The 20,887-nt window shown below is 46.6% G+C and overlaps 1 protein-coding gene and 1 non-coding gene across 2 annotated transcripts in view; both read left to right on the top strand.

Annotated features, from left to right (window-relative positions):
• The first annotated feature begins 6,466 nt into the window (after positions 1–6,466).
• On the top strand, positions 6,467–6,573 carry LOC116471990 (U6 spliceosomal RNA). Its single transcript, XR_004248918.1, has one exon. It is a non-coding gene; the product is annotated as a U6 spliceosomal RNA (small nuclear RNA).
• A 2,036-nt stretch (positions 6,574–8,609) lies between these two features.
• Positions 8,610–20,887, top strand: part of SAR1B (secretion associated Ras related GTPase 1B) — a 30,921-nt gene continuing 18,643 nt past the window's right edge. The window contains exon 1 of the mRNA XM_032157934.2: positions 8,610–8,698. The gene's annotated coding sequence lies outside the window, so the exon portion shown is untranslated. The remainder of the gene's footprint in view (positions 8,699–20,887) is intronic.

Genomic DNA, 20,887 nt, shown 5'->3' with positions numbered 1-20,887 from the left:
TGGGATTACAGGCGCCCGCCAACACACCCAGCTAATTTTTGCTTTTTTTTTTTTTTTGACGGAGTCTCACTCTGTCGCCTGGGCTGGAGCGCAGTGGTGCGATCTCAGCTCCCGGGTTCAAGCGATTCTCCTGCCTCAGCCTCCTAAGTAGCTGGGATTACAGGCGCCTGCCACTACTCCCAGCTAGTGTTTTGTATTTTTAGTAGAGACAGGGTTTCACCATGTTGGCCAAGCTGGTCTCAAACTCCTGACCTTGTGATTTACCTGCCTCAGCCTCCCAAAGTGCTGGGATTACAGGCATGAGTGGCTGCCCCCAGCTAATTTTTGTATTTTTAGTAGAGACGGGGTTTCACCGTGTTGGCCAGGCTGGTCTCGAACTCCTGACCTCAGGCCATCCACCCGCCTTGGCCTCCCAAAGTCTCTTTTTCCATTTCTAACCCCAACTATTTATCTACGGATACCCTGACACCACAGTATTAAAGATGTATACCTTCCCCTCTAAACCTACCTTTTCCTCATGACACTTTCTCATGAATAACTTCACCAGCTCCTTCATTCTTTCATTTAAAAAAAATTTTTTTTTTTGAAGCAGACTCTCACTCTGTCGCCCAGACTGGAGTGCAATGGTGTGATCATAGCTCACTGCATCCTCAACCTCCCAAGTTCAAGCAATCCTCCTACCATAGCCTCCCGAGTAACCGGGACTACAGGCATGTGCCACCACACCCAGCTAATTTTTAAAATTTTGTGTACAGACATGGTCTCACTATATTACCCAAGTTGGAAAAAGTATTTATTTATTTATTTATTTTATTTATTTTTTTTTTTGAGGTGAAGTTTCACTCTTGTTGCCCAGGCTGAAGTGCAATGGCACCGTCTCATCTCACTGCAATGTCTGCCTCCAGGGTTCAAGTGATTCTCCTGCCTCAGCCTCCCAAGTAGCTGCGATTACAGGCACCTGCTACTATGCCTGGCTAAGTTTTGTATTTTTAATAGAGACAGGGTTTCACCTTGTTGGCCAAGCTAGTCTCAAATTCCTGACCTCAGGTGGTCCACCTGCCCCAGCCTCCCAAAGTGCTGGGATTACAGAGCCACCGTGCCTGGCCGGAAAAAAATACTAAATACGTTTCATGTGCCAGGCACCAAGTAAAAAGGAACAGGACAGAGAAGATCTCTTCCTTCTGTGGATCTGTGGAGTTTATAGTTGAAGAAACAAAAATGTAGATAAATATATATTTTAAACTTTTAAATTGGTAAGTGCTATTGAGGAATCAGTGCTGAGGCAGAAAATAGCAAGGAAGGACCTGGTTTGGATACAATGGTTAGGACAGGAGATGACATTTGAGCTGTGATGCAAAGGATGAGAAAATTATGCGAAAAGAGAAGCTGGGTTGGGGAAAGGGCTCCAGGCAGGAAGAGCATCTAGAAAGGCCCAGTGCCAGGAAATCAGCTTGCTGTGGTTGGCAAGGCAGAATGGTGTGAGATGAGATTGGAATAGTAGAGGGGGACAGAGCCATGAGAAATTTATAAGCCATTTTCAGGAGTTTAGAGGTTTGGAGAAGCAAATGAAGATTTATAAATAGAAGAATAACTTGGTCCAAGTATGATTTAAGATGAATCCATTAACAAAAACTCAGGCCATGCAAGGTGGCTCATGTCTGTAATCCCAGCACTTTGGGAGGCCAAGGCAGGAGGATCACTTGAGCCCAGGACCTCGAGACCAGCCTGGGCAACATAGGGAGACTCCATCTCTACAAAAATTTTAACAAATTAGCTGGGCATGGTGGTGCATACCTGTGGTGCCAGCTGCTTGTGGGGCTAAAGTGGAAGGATCACTTGAGAGGTTGAGGCTGCAGTGAACCATGATCGTATCACTGCACTCCAGCCTGGGCAACAGAGCAACACCCCATCTCAAAAAAAAAAAAAAATCTTTCCAACCACTGTGAGGATAAGTTATTGGAGGGGAATAATGGAGTTGTTGCTGTAACTTGGGCCAGAGCTGATGGTGGCCTGCAGTAAGGTGTTTGCACTAGAGATAGAGAGAAGTAGACCTACTAATTCAAGTAAAACTTTGGACTTTGCTACCTCTTTTGCTTTTGCTAGCCACATGCAATCATGAATTGTTTCTTTTTGTTTGTTTGTTTTGAGATAAGAGTCTTGCTCTGTCACCCTGGCTGGAGTGCAGTGGCACGATCTTGGCTCACTGTAACCTCTGCCTCCTAGGTTCAAGCGATTCTCCTGCCTCAGCCTCCCTAGTAGCTGTCACTACAGGTGTGCACCACTATGCCCAGCTAATTTTTGTAGAGACAGGGTTTCTCCATGTTCGCCAGGCTGGTCTTAAACTCCGCCCGCCTCAGCCTCCCAAAGTGCTGGGATTACAGGTGTGAGCCACTGTGCCAGGTCAATTATGAAATCATTTTTTTTTTCTTGAGATGGATTCTGGCTCTGTCACCCAGGCTGGAGTGCAGTGGCACAAACTGGGCTCACTTCAACCTCTGCCTCCCAGGTTCAAGTGATTCTCCTGCCTCAGCCTCCCAAGTAGCTGAGATTACAGGTGCGTGCCACCATGCCTGGCTAATTTTTGTATTTTTAGTAGAGATGGGGTTTCACCATATTGGCCAGGCTGGTCTCCAACTCCTGACCTCGTGATCTGCCTGCCTGGGCCTCCCAAAGTGCTAGGATTACAGGTGTGAGCCACCGTGCCCAGCCATGAAATCTTACAGATTCCAACCTTTACAATTTCTCATAGGATTCCCTATTTCTCTGTTCCCACTGACTCAACCCAGGTCCTTGTTACCTCTCACCTGCGTAATTGCAGCAGCCTCATTACTTATCTCAGCTTTCAGTCTTGTTCCAATAAAATCTGCACACTGCTGCCAGAGGAAACATTTAAAAACACAATTCTGACCATGTTTCTGTTCTGGTCAAAACCCCCAAAAGGTTCTGCAGTTTGGGAGTCAAGGCCCCCAGTGGGCTAGGCCAAATCGATTCAGTTAAACTATAATACTTGCCTGGTGCTTTTCCTATATCTATTCCTTTTTGTATGTTATTTTCTCATAATATCATTCCTTTGGGATATTAGTCCCCATTTTACAGATGCAGGAACTGAAACTTTGAGTGGCTAATGTTGGAACCAGTCTTTAACCTGTAGTCTGTAGCTAGATTAAGTTTTTCATTTTAAGTGTTTTATAAAAGTGTATAGAATGTTATAATTTTTTTTTTTTTTTAAGAGACAGGGAGGTTCTCGCTCTGTCACCCAGGCTGGAGTGCAGTGGCACAATCATATCTTACTGCATCTTTGAACTCCTGGGCTCATGCAATCTTCCTGCCTCAGCCTCCCAAGTAGCTGGGACTTCACATGCACACTACCACACCTGGCTAATTAAAAAAATTTTTTTTCAGAGATAGGGTCTCACTTTGTTGTCCAGGCTCGTCTCCAACTCCTAGTCTCAAGCAATCCACCCACATCAGCCTTCCAAAGTGCTGGAATGACAAATGTGAGTCAGGGAGCCAGCTCTGCGTCATATTTTTAAAAGGCTGACCAAAATGCCAGGGATATCAGGAAAGAAAGCCTATCTAGGACAATAGCTGTAATCTTGAGGAGTCGAGGAGCCTTGTGAATTGCCTCAGGCCACATTAATGTTTATTAAACCAAACAATTCAAGACTAGGTGAGTAGAGAGAGTGTAGAGGGAAACCCAGACTGGAACAACAGACTCTTCCACCGCAGATTAATAAACTCTAAAGAAACACCATGGAATACTATGCAGCCATAAAAAATGATGAGTTCGTGTCCTTTGTAGGGACATGGATGAAACTGGAAAACATCATTCTCAGTAAACTATCGCAAGGACAAAAAACCAAACACCGCATGTTCTCACTCATAGGTGGGAATTGAACAATGAGAACTCATGGACACAGGAAGGGGAACATCACATTCCGGGTACTGTTGTGGGGTGGGGGGTGGGGGGGGCGGGCACAGCATTAGGAGATATACCTAATGCTAAATGACGAGCTAATGGGTGCAGGAAATCAACATGGCACATGGATACATATGTAACAAACCTGCACATTGTGCACATGTACCCTAAAACCTAAAGTATAAAAAAAAAAAAAAAAAAAGAAACCCTTCTGGCCCGGTGCAGTGGCTCACGCCTCTAATTCCAGCACTTTGGGAAGCCAAGATGGGTGGATCACTAGAGGTCAGGCTTCTGAGACCAGCCTGGCCAACATGGCGAAATCCTGTCTGTACTAAAAATACAAAAAAGCCAGGTGTGGTGGCAGGCACCTGTAGTCCCAGCTACTTAGGAGGCTGAGGCATGAGCATCACTTGAACCACACAGGCGGAGGTTGCAGTGAGGCGAGATCATGCCACTGCACTCCAGCCTGGGCAACAGAGTGAGACTGTGTCTCAAAAGGAAAAAAAAAAAAAAAAGGAAACCCTTCAACCCCCAGAGGACAAAAATGTTCCTAGGAGTCTTTCATGTTATAAATCATATTTATTAAGTACCTATTTTGTGCCAGGCCCTGAAAATAGGTTCAGGAGGGAAAAAAAGTATATAGGGGCCATAACCTCAGGAAGCTTATGAAATGTCTGCTGGTGGTGTGATTATTTAAACAAATAATCACACATATATAATTCTATAACTTCAGTGATTAAATTGTAAACCGGGCGCTGTGGCTTATGCCTGTAATCCCAGCACTTTGGGAGGCCAACGCAGATGGATCACCCGAGGTCAGGAGTTCGAGACCAGCCTGGCCAACACTGTGAAACCCCTATCTCTACTAAAACTACAAAATTAGCCAGGCATGATGGAGCACAATTGTAATCCCAGCTACTCTGGAGGCTGAGGCAAGAGAATTGCTTGAACCCAGGAGGTGGCGGTTGTAGTGAGCCAAGATCGCCCCATTGCACTCCAGCCTGGGCAACAAGAGTGAAACTCGGTCCCAAAAAAAAAGGTAAATCGTAAAGTTGCTGAGGAAGCTTGTTACCCAACCAAACTGGAGGCTGCTTCCCAATGCAGTAAGGCCTGACATCTATATGGAGGCTTTACATGAGGGTGTTTATTTGCAAGGCACCAAACAAGGAGAATCTGTCAGCTCACACTTAAGACCTGACCTCCCCAATGGCTTACAAGCCAGAGTGTTTGTTTGTTTGTTTTTTGTCAGTCTTATTCTCTAGCCCTGACTGGAGTGCAATGGCGCGACCTGGGCTCACTGTAACCTCCGCCTCCTAGGTTCAAGTGATTCTCTGCCTCAGCCTCCCAAGTAGCTGGGATTACAGGCGTGCACCACCACACTCGGCTACTTTTTGTATTTTAAAGAGAGATGAGGTTTCACCATGTTGGCCAGGCTGGTCCTGAACTCCCGACCTCAGGTGATCTGCCCACTTCGGCCTCCCAAAGTGCTGGGATTACAGGTGTGAGCCACTGTGCCTGGCCCAAGCAAGAGTTTTTAAAGGGAGGGGTAAATTTCAGAAAAGCAGAAGTTACAGGCAAAATTGTATATCAGTACATGAGGTTATACATTGGTTTGGCCTAAAAAGATGGAATATCTTTTTTTCTTTTTTGATGGGGGAGATAAGGTCTCACTCTGTTGCTCAGGCTGGAGTGCAGTGGTGGGATCATAGCTCACTGCAGCCTGGATCTCCCAGGCTCAAATCAAGCAATCCTGCCACCTCAGCCTCCCAAGTAGCTGGGACTACAGGCATACAACCATGCCCAGCTAATTTTTTTTTTTTTTTATGGAGATGAGGTCTCACTATATTGCCTAGGCTGGTCTTAAACTCCTGGGCTCAAGCAATCCTCCTGCCTCAGCCTCCCAAAGTGTTGGGATTACAGGCATGAGCTACCACACCCGGCTCCAGTGGATCCATTTGATTTGGGTCTGGGTTTCTGAAAAACAACTCAGGGACATATGTTAAGATGTTATCTTTAGTTTTTATAAAGAACCAAACATTTTATGACTCAAACTTCTTAGGCTGTTGTTTTGAGCTACTATTGCTTTCTTGCTTATCAAGTTGCTCAGGGCTAGCTAGGTGTGGGGACTTTCCCTTAAAGGAACTCGAGATTTTCCCTTATTTCCATACTTGGTTGGGAGGGCCAGGCAGGCCCCTAAGAGGGGTCCCTGCTCCATCTCAAAATCTGTACCAGAGGACTTAACCAAATCTGGGAGGAAGGCCTTGATGAGAGGAAGACCTGAAGAGTTGAGACCTAAAAAGTGTGTAGGAGTTAGCCAGGTGATATGCAGAGGTGGGTAGAAGCTTTTCTGGCGGAGGGAAACCCTACTGTCAAGGGAGAGTGAAGCACTTCCTGAGGCTGGAGCAGAAAGAGGAGATCCAGCAGAGCCAATGGTAGGCTTTGCTGAGAATCCCTAAACAGCTCTTGATGCATTTAAAGAAGGCAACGCCAATCCATTAGAAAAGAATATTGGTGTCAAAACAGTCTTGTTTAAAGCTGAATACCTGTGTGCTCTCTTTGGCAGCACATATACTAAAATTGAAATGATACAGAGAAGATTAGCATGGCCCCTGCACAAGGATGATAGGCAAATTCATGAACCGTTCCATAGTAAAACAAACATACAAAAAGGCTGACTACGGCCGGGTGCGGTGGCTCACACCTGTAATCCTAGCACTTTGGGAGGCCAAGGTGGGTGGATTGCCTGAGCTCAGGCATTTGAGACCAGGCTGGGCAACACGGTGAAACCCCGTCTCTAATAAAATACAAAAAATTAGTCGGGCATGACCAGCCTGGGCAACACTATGAAACCCTGTCTCTACTAAAATACAAAAAATTGGCCAGGCGTGGTGGAGTGCACCTGTAGTCCCAGCTACTTGGGAGGCTGAGGCAGGAGAATTGCTTGAACCTGAGAGGCGGAGGTGCAGTGAGCAGAGCTTTAAGCTCACACCATTGAATTCCAGCCTGGGCGACAGAGCGAGACTCCGCCTCCAAAAAAAAAAAAATGCTGACTATCTGACTACACTTCTGTAATCTCAGCACTTTCGGAGGCAGAGGCCAGAGGATCGCTTAAGCCCAGGAGTTCAAGATCAGCCTGGGCAACATAATGAGACCCCTATCTCTACAAAACAATTAAAATATTAGCTGGGCCTCGTGGCACACGCCTGTGGTCCCAGCTACCTGGGAGGATTCCTTGAGGCCAAGAGATTGAGACTGCAGTGAGCTATGATAGCACCACTGGACTCCAGCCTGGGAGAAAGAGCAAGACCGTCCATATATATATATATATAATTTTTTAAATTTATTTTTAATTTTATTTATTTTATTTTTTGAAATGGAGACAGAGTCCCGCTCTGTCGCCCAGGCTAGAGTGCAATGGTGTGATCTCGGCTCACTGCAACTTCCACCTCCTAGGTTCAAGCGATTCTCCTGCCTCAGCCTCCCGAGTAGCTGGCATTACAGGCACCTGCCATCATGCCTGGCTAATTTTTGTATTTTTGTAGAGATGGGGTTTCACCATGTTGGCCAGGCTGGTCTTGAACTCTAACCTCAGGTGATTCGCCCACCTTGACCTCCCAAAGTGCTGAGATTACAGGTGTGAGCCACCGTGCCTGGCCAAGACCGTCTATAAAACAACTGAATAACCAGCTGAATAAAAGCTGAATAACCAGCATCCAACACATTATCTGGTACATGGCTACATTGTGTAAATCACTGGTGAATTCAAAAAGCACAAATAACAAAAAAAGAAAAAAAATGAATTCAATAAACACATGTACTTTGAAAATGTATTTTAGGCAGGGTGCGGTGGTGATCCCAGCACTTTGGGAGGCTGAGGCAGGTGGATCGCTTATGCTAAGGAGTTTGAGACCGGCCTGGCCAACATGGTGAAACCCAGTCTCTACTAAAAATACAAAAATTAGCCGGGCGCAGTGGCTCACGCCTGTAACCCTAGCACTTTGGGAGGCCGAGGCGGGCGGTTCACTTGAGGTCAGGAGTTTGAGACTAGCCTGGCCAACATGGTGAAACCCCCTCTCTACTAAAAATACAAAAATTAGCCGGGCATGGTGGTGCGCGCCTGTGCTCCCAGCTACTCAGGAGGCTGAGGTAGAAGAATCGCTTGAACCCGGGAAGCGGAGGTTACAGCGAGCTGAGATCGCGCCATTGCACTCCAGCCTGGGCGACAAAATCGAGACTCCGTTTCAAAAATATATATATATATTAGCCGGACAGTGGTGGCAGGTGCCTGTAGTCCCCGCTACTCGGGAGGCTGAGGTAGGAGAATCGCTTGAATCCAGGGGGTGGAGGCTGCAGTGAGCCGAGATCGCGCCACTGCACCCCAGCCTGGGAGACAGGGAGAGACAACGTCTCAAAAAAAAAAAAAAAAAAAAGCCAAAAGGAATTTCCCCTAGGGAGGCACGGGGTGTTCCCTTCTCGGCACGCAGGCCCCTAAAATCCCTTCGGGCGGGCGGGTGTTGGGAGACCAGGCGGCTGGGAGACCCGGGCGATGTTAGGGGTTGCGAGCAGGCTCGCTCAACTGGGGAACTGGCAGCAGGACTGCCAGGAGGCGGAACCTAGGGCGCTCGGCGACGCGGTCCTGCGGACTGTCGCTAGTGAGGCACCCGCCGGCCCGGAAGGGGCTGATGCGAACTGGGGCCACGGCAGCCATCGCGCTTTGCAGTTCGGTCTCCTGTTGTACGGCCAACGCCAAGTAGGGGATTGCGTTCTCTCCAGTCGCAGGTGAGTGACAGCCCCTCCTTCTGGGAGGACCGGTGGGCAGCAGCTATGGATCCCCTAGAAGGCGCACTTTTAGGGCCAAGATCTACTCTGGGTCCCTGCCTGTGGCACTGCGTGAAGGGGCGAAGGGGCGAGGGGGCACCTGTTTTTCACCCCGGGGTTAGGCGGCGCGAGGGAGAACAGGTCTCATCCATGCTCCGCGGGACCGTCTGATAGCCCTCGGGGCAGAACACTGCTGCTGTCAGACGCTTGGTCTTTTCAGGAAAGAACGAGGTGGCTGCAGGCAAGCCCCTTCCTTCCCCTGGGCCTCAGTTTCCTTACCTGGTAAGGTGAAGGTGGCGGGTCTCACTGACAGCTCAAGAGGCTATGACGCGCGGCCTGGTGTTTTCAGCGCTCCCAATTAGCGTAGAGGCAAATTGAGCTTCCTTACTAGTACTGGTTAACGTTTTCCGTAGCCCAAAGTCCCAGTTAAGTGGAAAAAAGATACACTGTTGAGAAAACTGTACTGATTTTTATTTTAATTTTTTAAATTTTTGTTGTTGTTGTTTTGAGACAGAGTTTCCCTCTTGTTGCCCAGGCTGGAGTGCAGTGGCACGATCTTGGCTCACTGCAATCTCCGCCTCCTGGATTCACGCGATTCTCCTGTCTCAGCCTCCCGAGTAGCTGGGATTACGCTAATTTTGTATTTTTTTTTTTTTTTTTTTTGAGCGGGTCGCTCTGGTTGGGTGATCTGCAAGCTCCGCCTCCCGGGTTCACGCCATTCTCCTGCCTCAGCCTCCCGAGTAGCTGGGACTACAGGCGCCCGCCACCACGCCTGGCTAATTTTTTTGTATTTTTTAGTAGAGATGGGGTTTCACCTTGTTAGCCAGGATGGTCTCTATCTTCTGACCTCGTGATCCGCCTGCCTCGACCTCCCAAAGTGCTGGGATTATAGGTGTGAGGTACCGCATCCGGCCTAATTTTTCTATTTTTAGTAGAGATGGGATTTCTCTATGTTGGCCGGTCTGGTCTGCAACTCCTGACCTCAGGTGATCTGCTCGCCTAGGCCTCCCAAAGTGCTGGGATTAAAGGCATGAGCCGCCTCAGTGGGCCACTGTACTGATTTTTAAGGTGCTGAAGCTTTTCCAAGTAGATTTGTTTTAAAACAGCTAAAACTTTGACATTGTTAGCTGACAGAACCAAATTCGTCAGCAATTTAAGGTGTTTGGTACAGTGGACAAAATGAGGTGAAGAAGTCTTTTTAACTTGAAAAATTAAACCTAGTATTATTTATTTGTGTGTTCTTACATCAGCCTTTATATTACTAAGTGTCTTTGAAGACGTCCTATATTCCGTGTTAAAATATCAGTGAAGAGTAAGTCGCATTGAAACAATGAAAGAAGGAAAGAAAAGGAACATTTATTGACTACTATGAGTAAGGCACTAGCTGTCATTTTACAGATGACAAATAAATGGTGGTGCCAGTATAGCAAAGCAACATATCTACTATTATACCTTTCAGTAGACTTGTATCTGTCACCAAAATGTTTTGAACTTAAAAAATGTCAAGATAGTTCATTGGCATTTTCTGAGTTTGTAGTAAAGGAAGGTGTCTTCATTTTAGAAATGTCAGAGATGGACTGTCAGTAATTACAAATATTAGCAGTTTAAATAAGGTACATTTTAACCTTCCTTTGACTTGCATTATTGTACTGGAATAGAAATTCAAGCAAGAATTAAGAAAAAAGATGAGTCTAACAGAAATGAAAATCAGCCTGGGCAACATAGCAAGACCCAGTCTCTACATTGAAAAAAAAAAAATGTGCTGGGTGGAGGGCCCTGGCTAGTAGGCCAGTAGTCCCAGCTACTTGCTGCTGAGATGGGAGGATTGCTTGAAGCCAGGTCAAGACTATAGTGACCTGTGATCATGCCACTGCACTCCAGCCTGGGTGACAGAAAAAGACACTGTTGCTAAAAAAAAAAAAAAAAAAGAAAAAAGAAAAAAGAAATAGAAAAAGAAATGAAAATCAGTGCCACATCATTTGAAGCTTACAAGTTAGAATGCTATATTACTATTTCTTTTCCCTTTTCTTTTCTTTTTTTTTTTTTTTGAGACGGAGCCTCGCTCTATCACCCAGGCTGGAGTACAGTGGCTCCAGGCTCACTGCAACCTCCACCTCCAGGGTTCAAGTGATTCTCCTGCCTCAGCCTCTCAAGTAGCTAGCATTACAGGTGTGCATCACCACACCCTGCTAATTTTTGTATTTTTAGTAGAGATAGGGTTTCATCATGTTGGCCAGGCTGGTCTTGAACTCCTGAACTCAAGTGATCTGTCCGGCTTGGCCTCCTAAAGTGCTTGGATTACAGGCGTGAGCCACGGTGTCCTGCTATAGGTGTATTTCTACACTTACTTTTTTTTTTTTTTTTTTTTGAGATGGAGTTTCGCTCTTGTTGCCCAGGCTGGAGTGCAATGGTGCGATCTCCAGCTCACTGCAACCTCCGCCTCCTGGGTTCAAGCGATTCTCCTGCCTCAGCCTCCCGAGTAGCTGGGATTACAGGCATATGCCACCACACTCGGTTAATTTTGTATTTTTAGTAGAAACGAGGTTTCTCCATGTTGGTCAGGCTGGTCTCGAACTCCCAAGCTCAGGTGATCCGCCCCCCTCGGCCTCCCAAAGTGCTGGGATTACAGGCATGAGCCATCTCCCCCAGCCTTCTACGCTCATTTCATTAAGTACTCACTTGGCTGAGCATAGTATTTCTACGCTCACTCACTTTAAATACTCATCCCAACCCGGGTTTTCACTGTGTTGGCCAGGCTGGTCTCGAACTCCTGACCTCAAGTGATCTGCCTGCCTCGGCTTCCTAAAGTGCTGGGATTACAGATATGAGCCACTGTGCCCAGCCCTCACCTTGACCACTCTTTAAAATTTTCTACTATTTATATTTGTCATGGTTTTATCCTTAGTTTTCTTTTTCTTTTCTTCTTTTTTCTTTTTCTTTTTTTTTTTTTTGTTTTGAGACAGAATGTTGCCCTGTTGCCTAGGCTGGAGTGCAGTGGCACGATCTTGGCTCACTGCAACCTCTGCCTCCCAGGTTCAAGCAATTCTCATACCTCAGCTTCCCGAGTAGATGGAACTACAGGTGCCCACCACCACACCCGGCTAATTGGTTTTGTTTTGGTTTTTTTTTTTGAGATGGAGTCTTGCTCTGTCACCCAGGCTGGAGTGCAGTGGCGTGATCTTGGCTCACTGCAACCTCCGCCTCCTGGGTTCAAGCGATTCTCCTGCCTCAGCCTCCTGAGTAGCTGGGATTACAGGTGCACGCCACCACACCCAGCTAATTTTTGTATTTGTAGTAGAGAAGGTGTTTTACCATGTTGGTCAGGCTGGTCTTGAACTCCTGACTTCGTGATCTGCCTGCCTTGGCCTCCCAAAGTGCTGGGATTACAGGGGTGAGCTAACGTGCCTGGCCTATTTTTGTATTTTTTCTTTTGTAGAGATGGGGTCTTCCCATGTTGCCCAGTCTGGTCTCAAACTCCTGGGTTCAAGTGATCCCCCCACCTCGGCCTCCCAAAGTGCTGGGATTACAGGCGTGAGCCACCGCGCCTGGCCTATTTTTGTATTTTTTTTTTGTAGAGATGGGGTCTTCCCATGTTGCCCAGGCTGGTCTGAAACTCCTGGGTTCAAGTGATCCCCCCACCTTGGCCTCCCAAAGTGCTGGGATTACAGGCATGAGCCATCATGGCCAGTTCATCCTTATTCTCTTTTTTTTTTTTTAAAAGACAAGGTCTCACTTTGTTGCCCAGGTTGGAATGCAGTGGTGTGATCATAGCTCACTGCGTGAATTCTTGGGCTCAAGCAATCCTCCAGCCTCAGCTTCCTGAGTAGCTGGGACTGCAGTTTCTTGCTACCATACCCAGGTAATTTAAAAAAATTTTGGTACCAGGCATGGTGGCTCACATCTGTAATCCCAGCACTTTGGGACATCGAGGTGAGTGGATCTCGAGGTCAGGAGTTCAAGACCAGCCTGGCCAAGATGGTGAAACACCGTCCCTACTAGAAATACAAAAAAATTAGCTGGGTATGGTGGTGGGTGCCTGTAATCCCCGCTACTCAGGAGGCTGAGACAGAGAACTGCTTGAACCCAGGAGGTGGAGGTTGCAGTGAGCCGAGATTGTGCCACTGCACTCCAGCCTGGGCGACAGACTGAGACCTCGTCTCAAAAAAAAAAAAAAATTTTTTTTTAGAGATGGGATCTTGTTATGTTGCTCAGGCTGGTCTTTAACTTCTGGTCACAGGTGATCCTCCTGCCTTGGCCCCCCAAAGTGCTGGGATTACAGACATGAGCCACTGTGCTCAGCCTGGATATTTGTATTCTAGGACAGTTACTACATCCATTTCACCATAGCATTACCATGCTTTGCATCCCAAAGTTATTAGTGCATTGATTCTACAATCATACTCCGATGTCATATTTGCCTCTTTAGACTATTATGTCCCTTATTTTCTCCCAACAGTACTTTTTGGGTATTTGTATTTTGTCATCTTATGTGTATTTTTTTTTTACAGGATCCCTGAGAACTAATGTGTATTTTTAATTTTTATTTTATTTTTTTGAGGCAGGGTCTCACTGTCACCAAGTGCATGCTATCATGTCTAGCTAATTTTTGTATTTTTATAGAAATGGGGTTTTTCCATGTTGCCAAGGCTGGTCACAAACTAAATGTGTGTTTTTTTTTTTGAGACGGAGTCTCGCTCTGTCACCCCGGCTGGAGTGCAGTGGCGTGATCTCAGCTCACTGCAACCTCTGCCTCCCAGGTTCGAGCGACTCTCCTCCTGAGTAGCTGGGATTACAGGCATGTGCCACCACACCCGGCTAATTTTTGTATTTTTAGTAGAGACGGGGTTTCTCCATGTTGGTCAGGCTGGTCTCGAACTCCCTAACTCAGGTGATCTGCCCACCTTGGCCTCCCAAAGTGCTGGGATTACAGGCATGAGCCACCGTGCCCAGCCCTTAATGTGTGATTTTATTTATTTATTTATTTATTTATTTATTTATTTATTTATTTATTTTTTGGGGGGGATGGAGTCTTGCTCTGTCGCCCAGGCTGGAGTGCAGTGGTGCAATCTCGGCTCACTGCAAGCTCCGCCTCCTGGGTTCACGCCATTCTCCCACCCCAGCCTCCCGAGCAGCTGGGACTACAGGCGCCCACCACCACGCCCAGCTAATTTTTTTTTATTTTTGGTAGAGACGGGGTTTCGCCGTGTTAGCCAGGATGGTCTCGATTTCCTGACCTCGTGATCCGCCCGCCTCGGCCTTCCAAAGTGCTGGGATTACAGGCGTGAGCCACCACACCCTGCCAGTTTTAAAAAGTAAATGAGCCGGGCATAGTGGCCTATGCCTGTAGCCCCAGGTACTCAGGAGGTTGAGGTGGGAGGATTGCTTGAGTCCCCGAGATTGAGGTTGCGGTGAGCAGAGACGGCGCTCCTGAACTCTAGCCTGGGTGAAAGGGAGACTCTGTGTCAAAAAAATAAAAAGTGGCCGGGCACGGTGGCTCACGCCTGTAATCCCAGCACTTTGGGAGGCCAAGGAGGGCGGATTACAAGGTCAGGAGATCGAGACCATCCTGGCTAACATGGTGAAACCCCGTCTCTACTAAAAATATAAAAAATTAGCCAGGCGTGGTGGCAGGCTCCTGTAGTCCCAGCTACTCGGGAGGCTGAGGCAGGAGAATGGCGTGAACCTGGGAGGCGGAGCTTGCAGTGAGAGGAGATCGTGCCAGTGCACTCCATCCTGGGCGACAGAGCAAGACTCTGTCTCAAAAAAAAAAAGTAAATGGTTTTGTGTAATTACTCATGTAAATCAGTTTTAAATATTAAATGCCATATAAGCTTTTTAAAATTTGCTTTTAAAATTTTTCTATAATAGCTTTTTTGAGATATAGTTGATATACCATAAAATCGACCTTTTAAAATTGTACAATTAAGTGTTTTTAGTATAGTCACAGTGTTGTGTAAACATTGCCACTATCTAATTCCAGAACATGTGATCATCCCAAGAAGAAACCCAGTACCCATTAGCAATAATTCCCCATTTTTCCTTCCTTCAGTCTGACAACCACTAGTATACTTACTCTATGGATTTATCTATCCAGGATATTTCATTTAAATGAGCCATCCATGTAAGTTTAATGGAACAAGGCTTTAAGAAGTTACTTGTAATCTGAGATTCTGTTCCATTACATCCTTTGCACTGGTTTTCATGTTACTTGAGTAGATCACTTTTCTAATCTGCATAGAGACTTTTCCTGTTTGGTATTGGTGCAATAAATAAATCTGCTGACGTGTGTATGTTTCCTTGTTCTTGACCTTTGCTCTTCACGTCTTAATAGTGTGTTCATGGTGTTGTGTAACCTGTTTTCTGGGCTCAGGTATCTGTTTGCAGCTAAGTAACTTTTATTCTTAGTTGGGCATTTTTACTTCTACTTAAAACAACAATAAAAAAAGTTAATTCTGTTTCTAATTACTCCTAGTTTGTTTTAAGGTTCCTAGAAACCACAATTTTTTTTTTTTATTTTTTTTTTATGAGGCAGAGTCTTGCTCTGTTGCCCAGGCTGTGGTGCAGTGGCTCGATCTCGGCTCACTGAAACCTCCGCCTCCTGGGTTCAAGTGATTCCCCTGCCTCAGCCTCCTGGGTAGCTGGGATTACAGGTGTGTGCCACCACACCCAGCTAATTTTTGTATTTTTAGTAGAGATGGGGTTCTGCTACATTGGCCAGGCTGGTCTTGAACTCCTGACCTCGAGATCCACTCGCCTCGGTGTCCCAAAGTGCTGGGATTACAGGTGTGAGCCATTGTGCCTGGCTGAAACCACAATTTTAAAGAAATACATATATTATTATTTTCTAAAGCAGAGTTTGTGTCTTCTTAGATTATCTCTCTTGGGACAAATTTTACAACAGCAAATTGGTACCATCCTTATGCAAAAAATCCTTTTGCTGTCAAGGCTTTTCACCATTCCTTAGCTCTCACCTACCAACAGTCATCTTCAGTGAGGACTTTGCCACTTGATTCACAGTCTGTATCAGTGCCCTCCAGTCTTCCAGGTGATTATACTGCCTGTCAATGTGGACAGTGTACCCTCTAGCTTAGCTTCCAGTATCTTTCACCTCCATTTTTCTTTATCTGTCCATGCCAGAGCCAGGCCTTGGAGTTTGCCACCACCCAACCCTGAACTTCTCTTGAATTCTTGAACCCCCTATATTCTCTTCCACTTTGCTGGCACAATTCTGGCCCACCTTTCACCTCTCTTACCCTTTTCTGTTTTTGGCTTAGAAAAACAGAACCTGGGAGGAGAAGTGCCAGGCTGGAGTGCAGTGGCACCATCTTGGCTCACTGCAAGCTCCGCCTCCCAGGTTCCTGCCATTCTCCTGCCTCAGCCTCCCGGGTAGCTGGGACTACAGGCGCCTGCCACTACGCCTGGCTAATTTTTTGTATTTTTTAGTAGAGATGGGGTTTCACTGTATTAGCCAGGATGGTCTCGATTTCCTGACCTCGTGATCCACCCGCCTTGGCCTCCCAGAGTGCTGGGATTACAGGCGTGAGCCACCGCGCCCAGCCAGAATTTTTGTATTTTTAGTAGAGATGGGGTTTCACCATGTTGGCCAGGATGGTCTCGATCTCTTGACCTTGGGACCGCCTGCCTCAGCCTCCCAAAGTTCTGGGATCACAGGCGTGAGCCACTGCACCCGGTTGCCTCACTTCTTAATAATAACAACAACCAGGCTTATTTTGTGCATTTTACCTCATTTGATCTTTATACACCCTGAGAGATTTTTCAGGAGAAATTTATAACTTGTCCAAGGTCACACACTTTATGAATCCTGGAGATAGCCTCTGCTCTGCTTTAAGCACCAAAGTGCTGGGATTACAGGCATAAGGGCAAAGGTTTTTTGTTTGTTTGTTTGTTTGTTTTTGAGACAGAGTCTCGCTCTGTCGCCCAGGCTGGAGTGGGCAGTGGCGCAATCTCGGCTCACTGCAAGCTCCGCCTCCCGGGTTCACGCTATTCTCCTGCCTCAGCCTCTCCGAGTCGCTGGGACTACAGGCGCCCGCCACCATGCCCGGCTAATTTTTTTGTATTTTTAGTAGAGACGGGGTTTCACCGTGGTCTCGATCTCCTGACCTCATGATCCGCCCGCCTTGGCCTCCCAAAGTGCTGGGATTACAAGCGTGAGGCATCGCGCCCGGCAGGGCAAAGGTTTTAAGATGGCAAAGTACGGGTTACCCGCAGTGAATGGCAAGCAGTTTACTTTGACCTAGGGAAAGCTGCAAGTAAGAAAGTAATATGTATTGCCGGGTGCGGTGGCTCACACCTATAATCCCAGCACTTTGGGAGGCCGAGGCGGGTGGACCATGAGGTCAGGAGTTCAAGACCAGCCTGGCCAAGATGGTGAAACCCCGTCTCTACTAAAAATACAAAAATTAGCCAGGCATAGTGGTGGGCACCTGTAATCTCAGCTACTCGGGAGGCTGAGGCAGGAGAATGACTTGAAGCTGGGAGGTGGATGTTGCAGTGAGCCGAGATCGCACCACTGCACTTCAGCCTGGGCGACAGAGGGAGACTCCATCTCAAAAAACACAAGAAGGGTAGAGACAAATTTTGAGGTTAAGATGGTTGTTGAGGAATGTGACATAAGGTTCTTAACCAGGTGGTTCCTGTGAGAACCAAAGAAAGCATGAGTCTTCACTGCAAGAAACTGATAGGACTAGGGATGAGTGGATGTGGGATATGAGGGAGGTGAAGGAATTACTTGTCAGAGTCATGAGCTGGAGTGATTTTATTTTATTTTTATTTTTTATTTTTGAGGTTGGGTCTCACTCTATCACCCAGACTGGAGTGCAGTGGCGCAATCTCAGCTTACCGCAACCTCCACCTCCCAGACGATCCTCTTGCCTCAGCCTCCTGAGTAGCTGGGACGGGTGCATGCCAGTATGCCTAGCAAATTTTTTATTTTTTGTAGAGACAGGGGTCTTGCTTTGTTACCCAGGCTGGTCTTGAACTCCTGGCCTCAAGTGCTCCTCCCACCTTGGCCTCCTGAGTAGCTGGGATTACCGGCATAAGTTATCACACCCAACCCTGAAAGAGAGAGAGAGAAAGAGAGAGAGAAAATAATTTTTTTTTTTTTTGGAGACAGTCTCACTCTGTCGCCCAGGCTGGAGTATAGTGGCTGGATTTCAGCTCACTGCAGCCTCTGCCTCCTGGGCTCAAGCAATTCTTGTGCCTCAGCCACCTGAGAAGCTAGGATTATAGGCATGCACCACCACGCCCAGCTAATTTTTGTATTTTTAGTAGAGTTGGGGTTTTGCAATGTTGGCCATGGCTGCTGGTCTTGAACTCTTGGCCTCAAGTGATCTGCCTGCCTTGGCCTGATGTCCTGGGATTACCAGTGTGAGCCATCACACCCAGTCAAAAGTATATTTTTATATATGTGATTAAAAAAAATTTTTTTTTTGATACGGAGTTTTGCTCTGTCGCCCAGGCTGGAGTGCAGTGGCGCGATCTCGGCTCACTGCGACCTCCGCCCCCTGGGTTCAGACAATTCTCCTGCCTCAGCCTCCCTAGTAGCTGGAATTGCACATGTGCGCTACCACGCCTGGCTAATTTTTTATTTTTAGTAGAGATGGGGTTTTGCCATGTTGGTCAGGCTGGGATGTGATCTTTCTTAAGAGGCTTTTTTCTCTCTTATTTTCCATATTACCCTATTGGTTTATCAAGGGATATATCAAGTAAATACTGAAGTTTTCTACTATGATTTAGAAGATTTTTTATACCATTCAGTAATGGCCAGGCATGGTGGCTCATGCCTGTAATCTCCAGCACTTTGGGAGGCACAGGTGGGAGGATGGCTTAAGCCCAGGACTTTGAGACCAACCTGGGCAACATAGTGAGACCCCTGTCTCTTAAAAAAAAAATTGATAATGTGATTACACTTTGAAAGATACAGAAAGATAACACCCAGAAATTTACCACCTGGAACCAATTGCTAATAAGACCAACATAAAGAGAAAAAGTGTTTTTATTCCACACAGGTATAATTAGACTTGGAAACTTACTTTATTAATATAACCTTTCTTCTTCTCCTCTTTCTCTTCTCCCTATTTTTCTTCCTCCCTCTCCCCAACCACCCACAACAAGGTTTGATAAGTACCTCATAGGTCGTATGTACTATAATGCATTTTTTTATTTTTTGAGACAGGATCCTGCTCTGTTGCCCAGGCTGACATACAGTGGTACAATCATGACTCACTGCAGTCTTGACTTCCCAGACTCAAGGGATCCTCCTAACTCAGCATCCCAAGTAGCTGGGACTACAAGCATGAGCCACCATGCCCAGCTAATTTTTTTTTCATTTTTTGTAGAGAGAAGGTCTCACTATGTCGCCTAGGATGGTCTTGGACTCCTGGGATCAAGCCATCCTCCTGCCTGTACCTCCCAAAGTGCTGGGATTACAGATGCTAGCCACTGTACCCAGCCTAAAATTTTTCTTAAGTAACATTTGTGATACATATCTTTATAATAAAACTTGAAACTTTTCTATATTTAGGATAATTTCTTTTTCTTTTTTTTTTGAGACCGTTTCACTCTGTCACCCAGGCTGGAGTGCAGTAGTGAAATCTTGGCTCACTGCACCCTCCTCCTCCCCGGTACAAGTGATTCTTGTGCCTCAGCCTCCCGAGTAGCTGAGATTACAGGCACTAGCCACTATGAACAGCTAATTTTTGTTGTTGTTGTTGAGATGAAGTCTCGCTCTGTCGCCCAGGCTGGAGGGCAGTGGCACGATCTTGGCTCACTGCAACCTCCCCTTCCCGGGTTCAAGCAATTCTGCCTTTGCCTACCGAGTAGCTGGGATTACAGACGTGCCACCACGCCCAGCAAATTTTATTTTTTTATTTTATTTATTTATTTTTTAAGAAAGAGTCTCGCTCTGTCACCCAGGCTGGAGTGCGGTGGCACCATCTCGGCTCACTGCAAGGTCCGCCTCCCGAGTTCATGCCATTCTCCTGCCTCAGCCTCCCAAGTAGCTGGGACTACAGGCGCCCACCACCACGCCCGGCTATTTTTTGTATTTTTAGTAGAGATGGGGTTTCACCATGTTAGCCAGGATGGTCTCAATCTCCTGACCTCATCATGTTGCCAACCTGGCTGGTCTTGAACTCCTGACCTCAAGTGATCCGCCCGCCTCGACCTCCAAAAGTACTGGGATTACAGGTGTGAGCCACCGTGCCCAGCCTCTATATTTAGGATAATTTCTTTTTTTTGTTTTTGTTTTTTGAGACGAGTCTCGCTCTGTCACCCAGGCTGGAGTGCAGTGGCACAGTCTCGGGTCACTGCAACTTCCGCCTCCCAGGCTGAAGCAATTCTCATGCTTCAACCTCTGGAGTAGCTGGGACTACAGTCGCGCACCACCATGCCCAGCTAATTTTTGTATTTTTAGTAGAGACAGGGTTTCACCATGTTGGCCAGGATGGTCTCAAACTCCTGACCTTAAGTGATTCACCCACTTAGCCTCCCAAAGTGCTGGGATTACAGGTGTGAGCCACTGCACCCGGCCTATATTTAAGATAACTTCTAAAAGTAGAGTTCTTGGGTCAAATGATATTAACAGATATACTATTGCCTAATTGATTTTGTACCAATTTATACTGCCACCAGATGTGCCTCTTTTACCACATCCTTTCTGGTCCTGGCTGTTATAATTCTTTTTCATTTTGCTACTTTAATGGACAAAGAATGGTTTCTACTTGATATTTTAATGTCATTTTGTGTTTTTGTTTTGTATTGTTTTTAAGACAGGGTCTCACTCTGGCACCTAGGCTGGGGTGCAGTGGTTTGATCAGGGCTTACTGCAGCCTCAACCTCCTGGGCTCAAGTGATCCTCCCACCTCAGCCTCCTAAATAGCTGGGACTACAAGTGCATACCACCACGCCTAGCTAACTTTTTATTTTTTGTAGAAACAGGGTTTCGCCATGCTGCCCAGACTGGTCTTGAACTCCCAATCTCAAGCGATCCTCCTGCCTAGGCCTCCCAAAGTGCTGGAATTTCAAGCATGAGCCACCACACTCAGCCCACATTTTGTTTTTTATGCACAGTATAGATCATATTAGACCAGCCTGGATAAGAGTGTGTAACACTTTGTAGTAAAGTTGCTG

This window comes from Hylobates moloch, unplaced genomic scaffold, assembly GCF_009828535.3.
Source record: "Hylobates moloch isolate HMO894 unplaced genomic scaffold, HMol_V3 SCAFFOLD_6, whole genome shotgun sequence".
Classification (NCBI taxonomy): Eukaryota; Metazoa; Chordata; class Mammalia; order Primates; family Hylobatidae; genus Hylobates; species Hylobates moloch.
This window is presented reverse-complemented; position numbering and strand designations above follow the sequence as displayed.